General features: G+C 40.3%; 1 protein-coding gene and 1 long non-coding RNA gene across 2 annotated transcripts in view; one reads left to right on the top strand and one right to left on the bottom strand.

The window, feature by feature from the left end:
• The window catches only part of POU6F2 (POU class 6 homeobox 2), a 591,094-nt gene that overhangs the window by 222,286 nt on the left and 351,214 nt on the right, over positions 1 to 17,594 (bottom strand). The gene's annotated exons all lie outside the window — the stretch shown is intronic.
• The window catches only part of LOC132539851 (uncharacterized), a 57,366-nt gene that overhangs the window by 38,872 nt on the left and 900 nt on the right, over positions 1 to 17,594 (top strand). The window lies entirely within an intron of this gene.

Genomic DNA, 17,594 nt, shown 5'->3' on the forward strand with positions numbered 1-17,594 from the left:
CTTTTCACATATAAGCCATCTAATTCACCTGGTTAAAAGATCTGACACAGAAAGAAAGCACTTGGACAGGGCAGAGCTCACTGAGAATCAATTAAATATTGAAACTATCTGACCAAGGAATTAGAATGTAAATAGAGTGGCTATATATGTTTTAATAGTATGTGCTCAATTAAACTTTTAAAAATATTAAGCAATATCAATAGCTAGTACTTTGCAGCTAGGCACATGGTAATGTTTTATGGAAGAATAATATCTTTTACAAATCACTCAAATTACAAAGTCACCGAGATTCTGTTATGTTAGACTGACCATGACTTGAATCTTCCCAGCATATGAAATGGCAGACAAGAGAAGTAAGGCTTCCTGCTGTTCCACAGGGCTTAGCAGATAACTTGCTCAGAAGAGGCCACTCTCTGAACACTGAGTACATGAATGACTTAATTCATAATGAGTTGAAAATGAGGGTTCTCAACAGATATGAAAAACCACAGAAAATGACATCTGTATATTTGAAGAGAATGCAGAAGTCTTCCTTTACTTTTTCGATAACATAAACATTTGAAGAGACTTTTGTTTTTTCATATTCCCCATATACTCTGTCTCTCTAGTCATTTACAGTCCCCTACCCAAACCAAATTCTCAACATCCCATACTTTAGGGGTATCTTGTTATAGTAGATGAATCTACATGGATACACCATCACTCAAGCTGCATTATTTTCACTCTTTAAAAGCATATCTCACATTTCCACTATAGAGCCTATATTTCCCCCAGTCCTGGAACCTTAGGGTGGGGCCCATTTTTCTCAATTCAAATCAAATAATATTGCATCCGCGGATCGCAACCTAATCAATGCAACGAGTGCCACCCCAGCATGCTTCACTTCAGACTGTGACCAGAGACTTCAGGTGTGGAATGACAACCCTACAGCTTCATCACTCGGGCGAGACCTTTCCTTTCATAGTATTCTCTAATTCCATCCCAGGTGGTCCACTCCCCAATAAAGTCACCAAACCTAGATATAGCCCAGGTCCCCCTGAGATAGAGCATATGTTCACACGTGCCCATAAACTAGGGGAAAAATATATACCTGAAAACAAAAGTACACAAGAGCATGCAGGGAATACCCACCAACACTTCATCTGCACTATTCCAGTCTTTAGGTCCATGATTGTTCAACAATTTGTTTGGCTTTGTATGTTAACTCTCTTTTCAGCCACCAGGTCTGGATGCCAGCAAGATGCTGACCAGACTTCCCTGGACAGACAATCCCATCAATGTGTCCTGGAGCTCCACTTCCCCAGAGCCCCACCTACTAGGGAAAGAGAGGCTGGGAGTATGGATCCACCTGTCAATGCCCATGTTCAGCGGGGAAGCAATTACAGAAGCCAGACCTTCCACCCTCTGCATCCCACAACAACCCTGGGTCCATACTCCCAGAGGGATAGAGAATGAGAAGGCTATCAAGGGAGGGGATGGGATATGGAGATCGGGTTATGGGAATTGTGCGGAATTGTACCCCTCTTATTCTATGGTTTTGTTAATGTTTCCTTTCTTAAATAAAAAATAGAAAATCAATTAATTAATTAATTAAAATAAATAAATAAAATTTAAAAAGCATATCTATTTTTTTTATTTATAAAAAGGAAACACTGACAAAAACCATATGATAAGAGGGATAGAATTCCACACTATTCCCACCACCAGAACTCTGTATCCCACTTGCTCCTGATAGCTTTCCTATTCTTTATCCCTCTGGGACTATGGACCCAGGATCATTATGGGGTGGAAGGTCTGTCTTCTATAATTTTTCCCCGTTGGACATAGGCATTGGCAGGTGGATCCATACTCCCAGCCTGTCTCTCTCTTTCCCTATGAGGGCGGGGCTCTGGGGAATTGGAGCTCCAGGACACATTGGTGGGGTTGTCTGTCCAGGGACATCCAGATGGCATCATGGTAGCATCTGGAACCTGGTGGCTGAAAAAAAGAGCATACAAAGCCAAACAAATTTTTGACTAATCATGAACCTAAGGCTGGAATAGTTCAGATGAAGAGTTGGGGGTGTCTTCATTTTGTAGATAGTTAGTACTCCTATTTTAGTTATATTTCAAAGAGTCCATGACTATACTAGGTTTTTTTTTTTCTTTTTTTTCCTGAGCCTGATATCTGATATGCAGGTGGATCCAAGTTATTATCTGGGGAGATGATGTCGTGGCTGGAAAAAGGACCAGAAAGCTGCATCAGGAAAGAGAGTATCTCCCAAATATGGGAAAGGTGTCTAAGTATTGTTGAGTGTAAACCCCATTGATTTGATCTGATCTGGGGCCCATATTCAGCTTAGGAGCCTATGTGACCTCTGCATCCCTGTAGGTCTGAGCTCACATTCTGTGTTTTTATGAGAGGAGAAGGGAGGTAGAGAAACAGAGAGCAAGAACCAGTGCATCACTCTGGCACATGTGATATAGGGGTTTGAACTCAGGACCTCAGACTTGAGAGTCCAATGCTTTATCAACTGTGCCGACTCTCAGACCACTGTGTTTACTGCTGATACTGTACAGTCAGTGGGTCTGGACAAATACATAATGACATGTATCGACCATGACAGTGAAGTATTGAGAGGAGTTTCACTGTCCCAAAGCCTCTGTGCTCACCTAGTCACCTCCCCTTCTCCCTACACCTAAAAACACTGGTAGTTATTTTTTTTTAATTTTTACTATTTTCATAGCTTTGCCATTTTAAGAACGTTATTAGTTGAAACTTTATCAAAAATACATTCACAGAAAAAACATATACATGCATTTTTTTACTTCTGTACTCTCTACTATGCTTTACTGATCTATGCTTATAAGTTATGCTAGTACCATATAAGCTTGATTATTGAAACATTATCATAGTCTTAAATCAGATAAGTAAATTCTTTGAATTTATTTATGCCTTTTTAAAATGGTTTTGGCTACCATAGGCTGCCCTTTTCATTGTTTAAAAATAAATTTTAGGATCAGTTTAACAGTTCTATTACAGAAGAAAGTATTCTGGGAGTTGATAAAAGCTGCATTGACTAGAGAGATTCACATGGAAGGAACTGTCGATTTAGCAATATTAAATTTTCAATCCATGAATATAAAATGTCTCTGCTTATTTGTCTTTAATTTCTAATCTTTTATAGTTTTCACTGTAAGTCACATGCTTATTTTGTTAAATATATTTCTTCCCTTCTTTCTCTTCCTTTTAATCTTTTATCCTTCCTTCTTTCCTCCCCCCTCCCCCTTCCTTCCTTCCTTCCTGCCTGCCTGCCTGCCTGCCTGCCTGCCTGCCTGCCTGCCTGCCTGCCTTCCTTCCTTCCATAGACACAGGGAGGTAGAGAGGCAGAGTGAGAGACCACAGCACCGAAGCTTTCTTCATTTTTGTGGGGACCAGGCTCCAACCTGAGTCTCACACATGGCAAAGCAGCACACTATCCAAGCAAGCTATTTTTCTGGCTTGTTAAATATATTTTTAAGTATTTCTGGATTTCTTTTTTTTTAATATTTATTTTATTTTATTCCCTTTTGTTGCCCTTGTTGTTTTATTGTTGTAGTTATTATTGTTGTTGTCGTTGTTGGATAGGACAGAGAGAAATGGAGAGAGGAGGGGAAGACAGAGAGGAGGAGAGAAAGACAGACCCCTGCAGACCTGCTTCACCACCTGTGAAGCGACTCCCCTGCAGGTGGGGAGCCGGGGTTTGAACCGGGATCCTTATGCGCCACCTGCGCTACAGCCCGACTCCCTCTGGACCTGCGCTTAACCCGCTGCGCTACAGCCCGACTCCCTCTGGATTTCTTATAGTACTGTGTATGGAACTGAATTGCTTTCTTAGTTCCTTTTTAAATGTTCATTGTTAACTCATAGTGAAAAAAGTCATTTTGTATATTGACCTTATGTCCCAGATTATTGGCTCTAGTAGACTTTTTTAAAAGGGGGTTTTTAATAATATGACTGTATCAGCTGCAAATGAAGACAGTTTCACTTATGCATGTGTATGTATGCATATATATATATGTGCATATAAATCTCATTAGTTGGAATCCTATAGTGTGTGGCCTTTTCACATTGCCTTCTTTCATTAATAATCATTTAGCATTATCTCCATGTCTTTTCATGAATTGATGACTGATTCATTTCTTCTCATAGCTGAATATTATTCTACTGTCTCAGTGGACGACAGTTCATCTACCTACCTACTGCAGTAATATCTTGGTCACTTCAAAGTACAACATGATTTTCACATGTGCATTTTCTTGTTCTTCCTCACACACTGCTATGACCTCAATTTTTTTTTTACTTGCCTCTTTAATTTATATGCTTCTGCCATTTTACTCTCTTGTTATACTATTTGAACAAGCATACCACTCTCAACTCCCAGAAAATGATACTTGGTCATGACACGAATAAAATCCAAGGCAGTTTGTGTTAGAAAATGGAATCTCTGCTGGTACACTTGGTTGAGTGCAAGTGGTACAAAGTGCAGGGATCCAGGTTTGAGCTTTGTAAGTGGTGAAGCAGTGTTACAGGTGTCTATCTCTCTCCCTCTCTATCACCCCCTTCCCTCTTGATTTCTGACTGCCTCTATCCAATAAATAAAGATAATTTTAAAAAACGGAATCTCAGGGCTGGGGAGATAGCATAGTGGTTGTATAGAAAGTCCTTCATGCCTGAGGCTCCAATGGTCCTAGGTTCAATCCCCATCACCACTGTAAGGCAGAGCTGAGAAGTGCTGTGTGTGTGTGTGTGTGTGTGTGTGTGTGTGTGTGTGTGTGTGTGTGTGTGTATGGAATGTTGATTTCAATAACAAGTTAGAAGAAACTGTAAATCCCAAGACATGTTGAGGACAATTCCTATAACCCATAGAAACTACTCAGACGGGCAGACCTTACTATTTCTCTTCTGTGACTTGCTGGGGGAAATCTTTGCTGGCTATCTACTACATACTTATATCTGGTGAGAAAAGATATCTGACGAACTTGAACCCTTCCACCTGGTCAATGCAGGCTTTTATCAGATGTTGCTCACATGGACAGCCTCACCCTCCAACTAAAGTTATCTCTCTAAGGCACTTCATTAAAATCTGCCATGTATCTTTGCTAAGGGAACTCAAACGTAAACCCAGATGAACTCCAATCCATGAAAAGCACCTGGAGAATCATAGTGTCTTCAGTGGAATTCTTCCTTCGAAGTGGGATGAGAGGCTTTGACACATATGAAAATCTACACTTCGAAGGACAAGACAGACCAATTTCATTCTCTCCCATCTTACTTGCTATTTTAACTATCGGAACAGGTACAGACTTTAAACACATAGGGTTAAACATACTTTAACTGTAAAGGGAGAATTCTTTCTGCAAACTCCTCGGAGACACTTGTAATTAATTTGATCTTCTTCAGTCATTGACTCAGACCCATAGTGAGTCATCTGCACACTGCTCTATTAATTCACTGCAGATCACTTCCTGGGATTCATTTAGTTAAGCAGCACTGTTGGATTACATTTTAAAACCCTTAAAACTGGTTGTAATTGATGTCTGTTTATAGAAGCTTACTTTAATGGAGTCAAAGTGAGATGAAAACCTTAGCTGCCAGTCTTAGCTGCTGCCTTATTGCATAAAACCCAGCCCTGGGAATACCCAGCTGAAGAAAGCACCCTGCTAATGAAAGTAAATTATTATTTTACTCTTGATAATAGGTTCTACAATTGGAGGAATTTGGATTGCAACAATATAGATAACACACTGAAGATTGCATGCTCTCCTTAAAATTTATGTATAAACAAGAAATGCAAATGCATATAATTTACTTTTAAGTAGACTGATCATATGTAATAATAATATGGGTAAATTTTATGTAGAAAAACCTTGGGTCTGAGATTTCATGGAACTCTGGTTTTCTCCCTGAAATAAGTCATGGTGGACAGGCAGTTCACACCCTACCTCCTCCATCTTTTCCTGCCTGGTTCCCAGTACTTAGCAGGTAGGATTGGTCTGGGTAATGAGTAACATCTGAGTTAAACAAATATCCTGATGCCCTGCCAGGGGTATTCTTACCCCCGACAGTCAGAACTAGAGGGTTGCATTCCTTTTACTTAGTGTGGGAGTCTCTTATTTATTATTATTTTTTCTATGAAGCAGGAAATCAAACCTGCCTGAGTTACATATTCTGACCTTTTCTATTTATCTCACCAGACCAGCTTTTCTCTGCCTGGTCAAACTTATCTTTCCTTTAAAGTTCACCTCATGGCCCAATACTCCTCTAATAATCCTTCTCTGACCACGGCTGACAAAAAAGAGCAAGTTTTGTTGTTGTTGTTGTTGTAGACATTTTCCATTTGTCTGTCGGATACCTTATTAGATTCAGTCTTTAGAACAATTCTTGGTGGTAAGTAGAGATATATGTGTGTGTCTATCTCATTTATCAACATAAATTTATGATTATGGATACACATGTATGTAAATATATATGTGTACATCAACATTCTGAGCTCCTAGATTATTTGTTGAATGCACTGTTTACTCATCCATTCAACTATTCCACATTTATTTCAGTACTACTACTACTACTACTACTACTAATAATAATAATAATAATAATAACCAGCATACCATAAGCACTTAAGCTAGGTTCTTGGGATATGGATTAAAATGTAGGAAGGTAACTAAGTAAAAACTGATGGCATTATTGACCTTTAGTCCCCAAGACTGGGCCTGGTGAATTCACAGAAGTGTGCACAGTTTGGGCACAAGCTCAGTCATTACCATAACCCAAACAAGAAATCTTGTGGATTTAAAGCCTACTCTTGGGACCAGAGCACTATTCTTACATCTTCATTGCAATTCAGGGATTGAATTTTCTAACTAAACAATTGGCTCTGTTTGAAAATAGATCAAGTTCCCAAACAGGCCTAAATCCCCCATTTGCTACCAGTTTCCTTCTTATTTAATAGTATTTTTTCTTTTTCTAGATGAGGTAGAGAGTGCCAAGACTATCCTAATGGCTGTATTTCAAGTCCATTGGACAAATAACTCCACTTTTTACCCCACTGTCTTCCAAGTTCCTTAAATGACTATTGATACTAATAGAGCTCTTTCTATACGTCAGGTCTTATTCTAGCAGCTTGATGAGTATTAATTAATTGAGTGGACTGTTCATAGCATACCCAGACAGAAAGTGGACAGGCTGGAGTCAGCCCCAGTACCTTTCCTCTCAGATAAAGCACTTTAACTGCTTCTAACTACTGGGCTTCACTTTTGATTTCCTTGGGACCTCGTGATTGTTGAGAAGCTCACTGCAGAGGACTTCCAGAGGCAAGGCTATGGAGCAGCAGCAGCTGTGTTTCTCTCCTCTCCTCTCCTGGGCCAACTAGGAAGACCAAAGGAGACCACCTGGGACCTCAACAAGGCAGGAGTAGACTTCAGGAACCCACCAAATCACTGGTGAGTGCAGACATGTGTGGCTCATGGACAGAGAGGAGCCTAGAGAGAGATTAAGTGGTTGCTAATAGCCTGGCAGTTTACCAGTTGAGACACCACCTCCAGTCTCTTTCACAAACAAAAAGACGGCTGAAGGGAGGAGAGGACTCCCCCCCAAGACTCATCAAATGCAACTGTGAGTCTCCACTGCTACTCCCCTCAGAATCTGGAGCAGCAGGGAGGAGGCCCTGTGCTGACACCAGGGGACAGAGAACTAAAGAGAAAACTCAGAAGAAGACCTTATACCTCAGTGGCCAAGCGGTGGGGCTGTGAGACTCTCTTTGCATAACCACTGGATTATCTCTGCCCCACCCTGCTTTATCTCTTGATCAGGAATCAGTGATTAAGCTAAGAAGCCTACTTATAGTTTAAAATCCCTCAGGAGGGAGTCAGGCTGTAGCGCAGCGGGTTAAGCGTAGGTGGCGCAAAGCACAAGGACCGGCATAAGGATCCCGGTTCGAACCCTGGCTCCTCACCTGCTGGGGAGTCGCTTCACAGGCGGTGAAGCAGGTCTGCAGGTGTCTATCTTTCTCTCCTCCTCTCTGTCTTCCCCTCCTCTCTCCATTTCTCTCTGTCCTATCCAACAACGACAACAACAATAATAACTACAACAATAAAACAACAAGGGCAACAAAAGGGAATAAAAAAAAATAAAATAAATATAAAAAAAAGATCAGAAAAAAAATAAAATCCCTCAAGATCCCAAAGCCTACTGCGAAGAAAAAGAGAGAAGTACACCACAAAGAAAAAGAGAGAAGTACACTACAAAGTTAGTACTTCCTATCAGAAAATTAGCAAATTAGTGCTAGATACTAGATGGAGAAATGAAATGCATGAAAGGAAATAGCCTGGTGCATCTTCAGTCCAGAAGCATTCGTTGAGGCCATACTGTGTGCCAGGTTCTAGGTTCTAGAGCTTTGTGAGGAAGCTGAAAAGAAGTCCTTGCACTTATGAAGCTTACATTTGGATGCAGCATCTGATAGCCGTAAAAGCTGAGGAAGAATTTATAGTAAAAAAGATAGTCAACATTCTAGCACTTTGTCAATCAGGCCATCAGAAAATAAAAGACAGCCAGCAGAGTGTGTGTATGTGTGTGTGTGTGTGTGTGTGTGTGTGTGTGTGTGTCTACACATGCAGTGGAGACAGTTATTACTTTAGGAAGAAATGGCAAGGCCTTTATGAAGAGGTGAAACAAATGGATCTGCAAAAGTGAGGAGTCATTCATGTTACATGTATGGAGAGAATGTCCAGACAGAGGGAAAAGCAAAACTAAGACACCAGAACTTGTTTCTCTGGGTCTAATTGTGTCTCTAGAAGATTTCACAACATAAATATAATACAAATTATATTTAAATTTCTACTTATAATAGTAGTTTTATTTACTCTGTACACTGTACCTAAGAGATAGCTCCATTATACAACCACATAAATCTTAGTTAAACAGATATGCAGTATTTCTGTACATAGATGATGAGGTAGAAAAAGGAAATTGAAGGAAGCAATCTCACAGTTAAACACAAAAAGACAAAATATAGAGGCATCACATTCCCTAACTTTAGTTTATGCTACAAAGCAATAGTAACTAAAACAGTATGATACTGGAACAAAAATGGCCACTTGGACCAATGGAACAAGATAGGAAGTCTAGAACTACACTGAGATTCCACCTCACACCTGAAAAAAATGCCCTTCAGTCAACAAAACAGGAAATGGTAAGTGTTGGAGGGGATCTGGAGAGAGAAGGAACTCCATTACACTGCTGGAGGGCATGCAGACTGGTGCATGGAGAATTCTTAAACACATGCACATGCACATGGAAATACCTTCTATTCCAGCAATTTACTCCTAGGCATTTGTTCAAAAGAACTGAAAACACTAATTTGAAGGAACATATGCAAGGCCCATGTTGCTTCATTATTCACAATAGCAAAAATATGTAAGTCACCTAATGCCCAGTAACAGAACTAGATAGAGCAGTTATGGGCATATACTCCATAGAGTACTACTCAGCACTTAAAAAGATGACACTATCTCCTTTGGGATGGAAAATGGATGGAAAATGGAGATCATTATACTTAGTGAAGGAAGTAAGGAGGTGAAGGACAACTACTGGATGATTTCATTCATATGTAGAATATACAGAATTAAAAACATGAACTTAAAAAAACAGCCCACCCATATCTAAGACCGGGGAGAACTATGGTGGTTATCTTTGGGGTGGAGAGAACACAGAATTTTGGTGGTGGGAATGGTGTTGGACTACACCTCTAATGTCATATAATCTTTTAAATCACTAGATCAGAAAAAGCAAACATGAAATCCTTTGCTACCCAAGGATGTACTTATGTCCAATGGAAAGAGAGTAACATGAAACAAACAGGAAGAGTGCAAATGAGAAGCTGAATGAGCAAGTTCTCCACTATAAACGGTGTGACTTCCAATTTAAAAATACAGATATGCCAAGAAGGATGACAGAGGACCTAGTGGGGGTTGTATTGTTATATGGAAAACTGAGAAATGTTATGCATGTACAAACTATTGTATTTACTGTCGAATGTAAAACATTAATTCCCCAATAAAGAAATTAAAAAAAATAAAAATACATATAATATTTTTTCGATAAATCACTGGAAGTAAGAGATCAGAACATCACCAGTAATCAATTAAATTCTAAAACTCAGAATGATTTCTAAAGAAAAAAAATATTTTAATAATCCCAACAGAGAGAATGAAGGAAACACAAAAACTCCTTAACCTCATGCAACACTAGGGGAGAGTATCATTTCCTTTACTTAATTTTAAATTAAAAAATTAAAATCATACATATAAAACTTTCTTTTAGCAATAAGTACACACCAGAGATGTCTACAATGTAATTGCATTTTTAGGGACAGCATATAGGTTCCCAAGAGGAAAAAAATCTCCACAATCATCTTTAGTGATTTCATATCAGATGAGCTGAACACTAGACCTTAGGATTCCTCTAGAAACTTGGCTGTTTTCAGTCAAATAAATATGATGGGGAATGGTGATTTTTCTAAGAAATAACACTGTTGTCAGACTACATGGGGAAGTTAGGTATGTTTCACAGAAAATGTAATGGGTAATTTTGTTAAGTATATGTAGCAGGTTCTAATGCATTTTATATTTTAAAAATGTCTGACTTCATGATTCATGTTCAATGAGGAAGAACTTCAACTATGCTATAAAAATGTTTATATCTGAATATGAGAATTCTACACATTTCTCCTATGAGAACTTGTCTTAATATGGTGTCTATAAGTAGTATCAGATATTTAGTTAAGTATAAAATAACATCTAATTACTCACTTAAAAAAAAGTTGTGTGGGGGGGGATCGGGCAGTAGCGCAGCGGGTTAAGCGCAGGTGGCACAAAGCGGAAGGACCGGCATAAAGATCCCAGTTGGAGCCCCAGGCTCCCCAACTGCAGGGGAGTCGCTTCACAGGCGGTGAAGCACGTCTGCAGGTGTCTGTCTTTCTCTCCCTCTCTCTGTCTTCCCCTCCTCTCTCCATTTCTCTCTGTCCTATCCAACAACATCAACAACAATAACAATAATAACTACAACAATACAACAAGGGCACAAAGGGGGGGGGAAGTGGGCATAAAATTGCACTGATGTGTGGTAACTGTTGTGGATTTGGCGCTTGTGGAATGAAGAGTTGAACAATGACCTAGTGAAGATCACATAGTTGCCATAACTTCAAGTCTTGTGGAATGACTCAAGGGCCACCATTTCTTGTCTTGCTAGACAAGAAAATCTGACTGTCATTAGTTGGGTTTCTTACTCTTGCTATCCCCTGGAGGCCTAAAAAGAAACCTATTATCTTAGAACACATGGTAATGTTTAGTCTGTATTATAAACTCACACTGGAAAGTTATAAACTCATATTCAAATACAAACTTATTTTTAACACAAATTTATTTATTTATATTTATTTATTTTGCCTCCAGGGTTATTGCTGGGGCTTGGGGCCTGTACTACAAATCCATTGCTCCTAGCAGCCACTTATTATTATTTTTTTTGGATAGTACAGAAGGAAATTGAAAGGGGAGGGGGAGATACATAGAGGGAGAGAGAGAGAGAGAGACATCTGCAGACCTCTTTCACTGCCTGTGAGCAAACACCCTGTAGGTGAGGTGCCTGGGGCTTGAACTGGGATCCTTGCATGGGTCCTTGCATTTTATAATATGCTTAATCCCGTGTGCTACCATCCAACTCCCAATTATTTAATTTTTTAAAATTTTTATTTGCTGTTATTTATTATGGATAGAGACAGAGATAAATTGAGAGGAGAGGGGGATATAGTGAGAGAGACACCTGCAGCCCTGCTTCACCACTCATGAAGTTGTCCCCCTGCAGGTGGGGACCAGGGGCTTGAACTTGGGTCCTTGTGCACTGTAATGTATGCACTTAGCCAGCTGCACCACCACCTGGCCCCAACTATAAACTTATTTAAGATGAATATTGTGGATCTTTAAGTCTTCCCAAATAGATAAGGTGGAGTGACTTTCTGTGTGTTCCAGCTCCTCATTATAAACTTATCCAATCATCAGCATTACGTTAAGCACAGCAAACTCTAAGAACACATTTCATACTCTCTGTCTCTCCCATACTGATTCCCACAACACCTAAACTCAAGATGACAGGAAATACTGCATGTGCCTTAGATTTACTGACTCATTTCCTTTACATCTTCTCTGAATTCTTAAAGACCTTAGGAGGAGTGAATTTTCTGGTTAAGCCAATCTGCATAAATATGACAAAAGTAAAATCTCATTTGCCTGAGCCACTCAGTATGAAATCGATCAGAGAATTATAGAGATGGAAAGGACCTTAGGGATGGCTATCTCCATTCTTTGTTTCTTAGATGAGAAATAACAGCAAAAGTATAATGTGCTCAGGTCCAAATTCAAATATTGCCACTTATTAGCTGAATAGTTTCAAAATAGTTACTTAAACATATTATATGTGTCAGTTTTCTTGTCTGCACAACAGGATTAATTATAGCACTTACCTGAAAACTGTGAGATTCAAGGAGGCACTTTAAGAAAACTGATGAGAGCAATCCTTCCTTCCTTCCTTCCTTCCTTCTTTCCTTCCTTTCCTTTCCTTCCTTTCCCTTCCTTTTCTTTCTTTCTTTCTTTCTTTCTTTCTCTCTCTCTCTTTCTTTTTCTTTCTTTTCTTTCTCTCTTTCTTCCTTTCTTCTTTATTTTTCAATTTTTAATTATCTTTAATTATTTGATAGAGACTGCCAGAAGTGTTGAGGAAGGGGGGGTAGAGAGGGAGAGAGACTGAGAGACATCTGCAGCACTGCTTCACTGCTTGTGAAGCTTGACTCCTGCAGGTGGGGACTGGGGGCTTGAACCTAGGTCCTTCTGCATTGTAACATGTGTACTCAATGAGGTGTGCTACTACCCGGCCCCTGTTTAGATAGTTTCCATGACAGCTTTTATTGTTGCCTTAAATATGCAGGAGATTCATGGTGTGTGTGTGTGTGTGTGTGTGTGTGTGTGTGTGTGTTCCCATGCATATAAGCTTCCTGCTGGCATAGGGGTGCAGTTATACTCACGATCCAGGGAAACCCTGGGCATCTGGGCACTGCCTAGGTTATAATACAGCTGGAACTTGGGGGTGAATGTACAGATTGAAACTGAAATGTCTAGTACATGGACAAATTGCCAATGGCAGGTGTATGCTGGAAGGGGGAGAGCTGACTTTATTCAGAGAAGCAAAGAGTATGTGTGGGAGTTAAGATAAGCTATTGGGGAGGTGAGCTTCTTCCAATTTCACATGTCAGCTCTCAGAGACCTGGAAAGGTTGGCAATGCACAGGGCAGGTTCCAAGTGACCCCAAGCAACCTGATCATCATCAACTGCAAGAGAGCAGCAGCGTTCTTGGGAAGTCTGTGGAGAAATTTGGGCCCAAGAGCTCTGGGCTAGGATGTCCCTCAGCCTGTCATACCTGCTGGGTTACTCCCTATCTTGCTTTCTGGGATTACTTTTTTCTTCAGACATTCCTACAAAATCTGCTTAACCTCGTCACTTCCTTTAAAGAGTCCAACAAATCTTTTTCTTTTTTTCTCTCTCTTCAAGGACACGATGGGGTTTAGAAGATGGTCTATTTTCAAGACTGTCTTTTAAAAAAATTTTTATTATCTTTATTTATTGGCTAGAGACAGTCAGAAATCAAAAGGGAAGGAGGAGATAGAGAGGAAGAGAGACAGAGAGACACCTACAGCCCTGCTTCACCACTAGCAAAGCTTTCTGCCTGCAGGTAGGAACTGGAGGCTAGAATCTGAGTCCTTGTGCATTATATAACATGTGCACTCAACCAGAAGCACCTCTACCTGGCCCCAGGATTGTTTTTATATAAATCAAGCTGAGGAAGTCATCTAGAATGGCATCTGAATAGTTCATTGGCTTTAAAAAGTTGCCCATTGTTATCATTTTTCCTTTTTTAAAATTTATGTACTGGATAGAGACAACCAGAAAGAAAGAAAGAAAGAAAGAAAGAAAGAAAGAAAGAAAGAAAGAAAGAAAGAAAGAAAGAAAGAAAGAAAGAAAAGGAAGGGAAAGGAAAGGAAAGGAAAGGAAAGGGAAGGGAAGGGAAGGGAAGGGAAGGGAAGGAAAGGAAAGGAAAGGAAAGGAAAGGAAAGGAAAGGAAAGGAAAGGAAAGGAAAGGAAAGGAAAGGAAAGGAAAGGAAAGGAAAGGAAGGAAAGAAGGAAGGAAGGAGCTACCTAAAACAAAAAAACAAAGGTCCTGGAACCATTGACTCCTGGTGGGGACTGGGGGCTTGAACCTAGGTCCTTCTGCATTGTAACATGTGCACTCAATGAGGTGTGCTACTACCTGGCCCCTGTTTAGATAGTTTCCATGACAGCTTTTACTGTTGCCTTAAATATGAAGAATTCTGGCTTCTGTAATTGCTTCTCCACTGGACATGGGTATTGGCAGGTGGATCCATACTCCCAGCCTGTTTCTATCTTTCCCTAGTGGGGCAGGGCTCTGGAGAGGTGGGGCTCCAGGACACATTGGTGGGGTCATCTGCCCAGGGAAGGCAGGTTGGCATCATGGTAGCATCTGCAACTTGGTGGCTGAAAAAGCATAAAGACATAAGAAAGAACAAATTGTTTAATAATCAGGAATCTAAAGGTAAGACTATAGCAGATGAGATTTGGGGTCTCCATTTTAGAAAAGGCTAGTAGGTCTATTTTGGGTATATTCCAAGGGGCCCATGACTTTACTAATTGGAATTTACTTTCGTAAGATTGCTCTCATCAGTTTTCTTAAAGTGCCTCCTTGAATCTCACAGTTTTCAGGTAAGTGCTATAATTAATCCTGTTGTGCAGACAAGAAAACTGACACATATAATATGTTTAAGTAACTATTTTGAAACTATTCAGCTAATAAGTGGCAATATTTGAATTTGGACCTGAGCACAACCAGAAATTGAGATGGACGAGGGAGACAGACACAGAGAGAGAGAGATGAGAGACACCTGCAGCACTGTTTCACTGCTTGTGAATCTTGCCACCTGCAGATGAGGACCAAGGGCTTGAAAGTGAGTCCTTGCACAATGCACTATGCACACTCAACCAGGTGTGCCACCACCTGTCCCCCTTCGTTTTTTTCTCATTAGAGGACGGACGATGCTGAGGCTGGCAAGCAAAAATCAGTTGCTCTCAAGTTCATAGACTGTATTGTTATAATGGCAGAGCAGTGTGGGTTTTCATCTGTTTGTTTTACATCAATCCATGGTCTTTAAACGTCTCTGCTTAACCTGGCTTCTAGATAATCATCCACGTTTTTGATAGAGTGATTACCAGGTAGTGCTATCAAATAACGATCATGGTTAAACACATTACATGAGCTCTCAGGCCCTGAAGCAATTTCTGTGAAGGATGAGTTTGTCCTTCAAATGGCATAATAAGCAAAAAAAATTAGGTGTGACCCACTCAGAGCAGTCTGTTATACTTGGAGAAGGGTAATTTGTTTACCTATCTTTAACAGTTACAAATAGTCTGCAATTAGCTTTCTTTCTTTTCAGCTTCCTTCTTTTCTGCTCCTATCTCTCCATTTTTTTTGTCATGTAAAATAAGTAAACGTAGTTTAGAGCTGCCCTGGTGGTCTTCTGTTCACCTCGCTCATTTCACATCACAACTCTCTTCTGCTTCTTTACCTCCTCACGAGTAAAATACACAAAAAAGTTTGGGGAAAAAAAGTGAGTATCAGTGATTTATACTGGGTATATCAATAAACTGCTGAACATGATTCGTTCCCAGCAATAAATTAGCAAATAGCAATTGGTGTTATCAACTATAGCTTGAGCCTAGGGAAGAAAACAGGGAACGGGGTGGTGGCGCACCAGGTTGAGCGCACATGTTACAGTGCACCAAGTATCAAGGTTCAAGCCCCATCCCCACCTGCAGGGGGAAAGCTTTGCAAGTGGTGATGCAGTGCTGCATGTGTCTCTCGACTCTCTTCCTTGATATCCTCCCCCATCCCTCTTGATTTCTCTCTGTCTCTATCCAATAAATAAATAAATTAAATAAATATTTGAGAAGGGAAGAAAACAGTAGAAAAATATGATCTAATTCATTTACTACATGCAAAATTGGGGCATAAGAGTCTTGAAATGTGAAATTGGGGACCCATACCAGTGTGGACAGAATAAAGTGAAGCACAGGTGGGGGGTAGATAGCATAATGGTCATGCAAAGAGACTTTCATGCCTGAGGCTCCAAAGTCTCAGGTTCAATCCTCTGTACCACCATAAACCAAAGCTGAGCAATGCTCTAATAAAAAAATAATAATAATAAAAAATCATCCATAAATTTCCTGAGTAGAGTTCAAAAAGCAAGTGTAAGGATGTCGACAATATTCTTTCCTGTTTTCTCATCAACAACCAGTAAATACTTTTTTTTCTTCCAGAACACTGCTCAGTGATAGCTTATGGGGGGTAGGTGCTGAGGATTGAACATGGGCTCTTTGATGCCCCATGCAGGAAGCCAGTAGCTTTTATTTTTTAACAGTTTCCATGTAATTTAATTATTATTGTATAGAGACAGAGAGAAATTCAGGAGTGTGGAGGGAGAGAGAGAGAGAGAGAGAGACCTACAGATCACCATTTGTGAAGTTTTCTCCTTGCAGGTGGGGACCAGGGGCTTGAATCTGGGTCCTCGTGCACTGTAGTGTGTGCATTTAACCAGGTGCACCACCACCTGGCCTCCCAGTAAATGATTTTTAAAAAGTAGAAAGCAGATAGTATGCTGCTTTGCCCTGCATGCAACCTAGGTGTGAGGCCAGCCTTCACTGCATTGATGGAAACACTGGTGCTGTGCTCACTTTCTCTGTGTCCCTGCCTTCAGCCTCTCCGCCTCTATAGAGAGAGAGAGAGAGAGAGAGAGAGAGAGTGTGTGTGTGTGTGTGTGTGTGTGTGGTATGTAGAAGGCAGATACGCCACCTTGATTCTCTCAGAGTATAGAACTGTTGCCTCTGGGTATTCATTTCTATCTGGGAAGGCAAAGAAGAAGAAGTAGAAGAAGAAAGAGAGGCAACTATTATTTCCACTGGGAGTTGAAATTATAACCACTTTTTTTTTTTTAACATGGTCTCATCTTCTCCATAGCCAATCTGAAACCAGAATTCAACAGGAGAACACACTGTTGAAGAGAATAGAACAAGCACACTTTTTCTTTTAAAACTGTGTGTGCTGACTGCATAGACATAGATGTTTGAAAGCGCCTTCAGGCAGTGGGTTTGCTGTGCAGGGCCAACTCACTCCTGTGCTCACCTCTCTCCTCGACTCCTCCAGAACCAGTATCATGTGCTCTTCTGACCAGGATTTGTGACCATCTTAGTCAAATGAACATTTTTTTTTTTTAATTTTTAGGTGTTCCAGGTTTTACTCTGTAGTTTGACACCTATTTACACCCATTTCTTTCCCTCCTTAGTTTTGATGTGTAGTCCCCAGTAGACATGTTCTCAGTGCTCAGTAGATACATATGGAGTCTGGGCTTGTTCATTTCACACACACCCTCCCCCCAGACTGGTTTGTGAGTGGCTGTGTGTAAT

The sequence above is a fragment of the Erinaceus europaeus genome, chromosome 8, assembly GCF_950295315.1.
Source record: "Erinaceus europaeus chromosome 8, mEriEur2.1, whole genome shotgun sequence".
In the NCBI taxonomy this organism is placed as follows: domain Eukaryota; kingdom Metazoa; phylum Chordata; class Mammalia; order Eulipotyphla; family Erinaceidae; genus Erinaceus; species Erinaceus europaeus.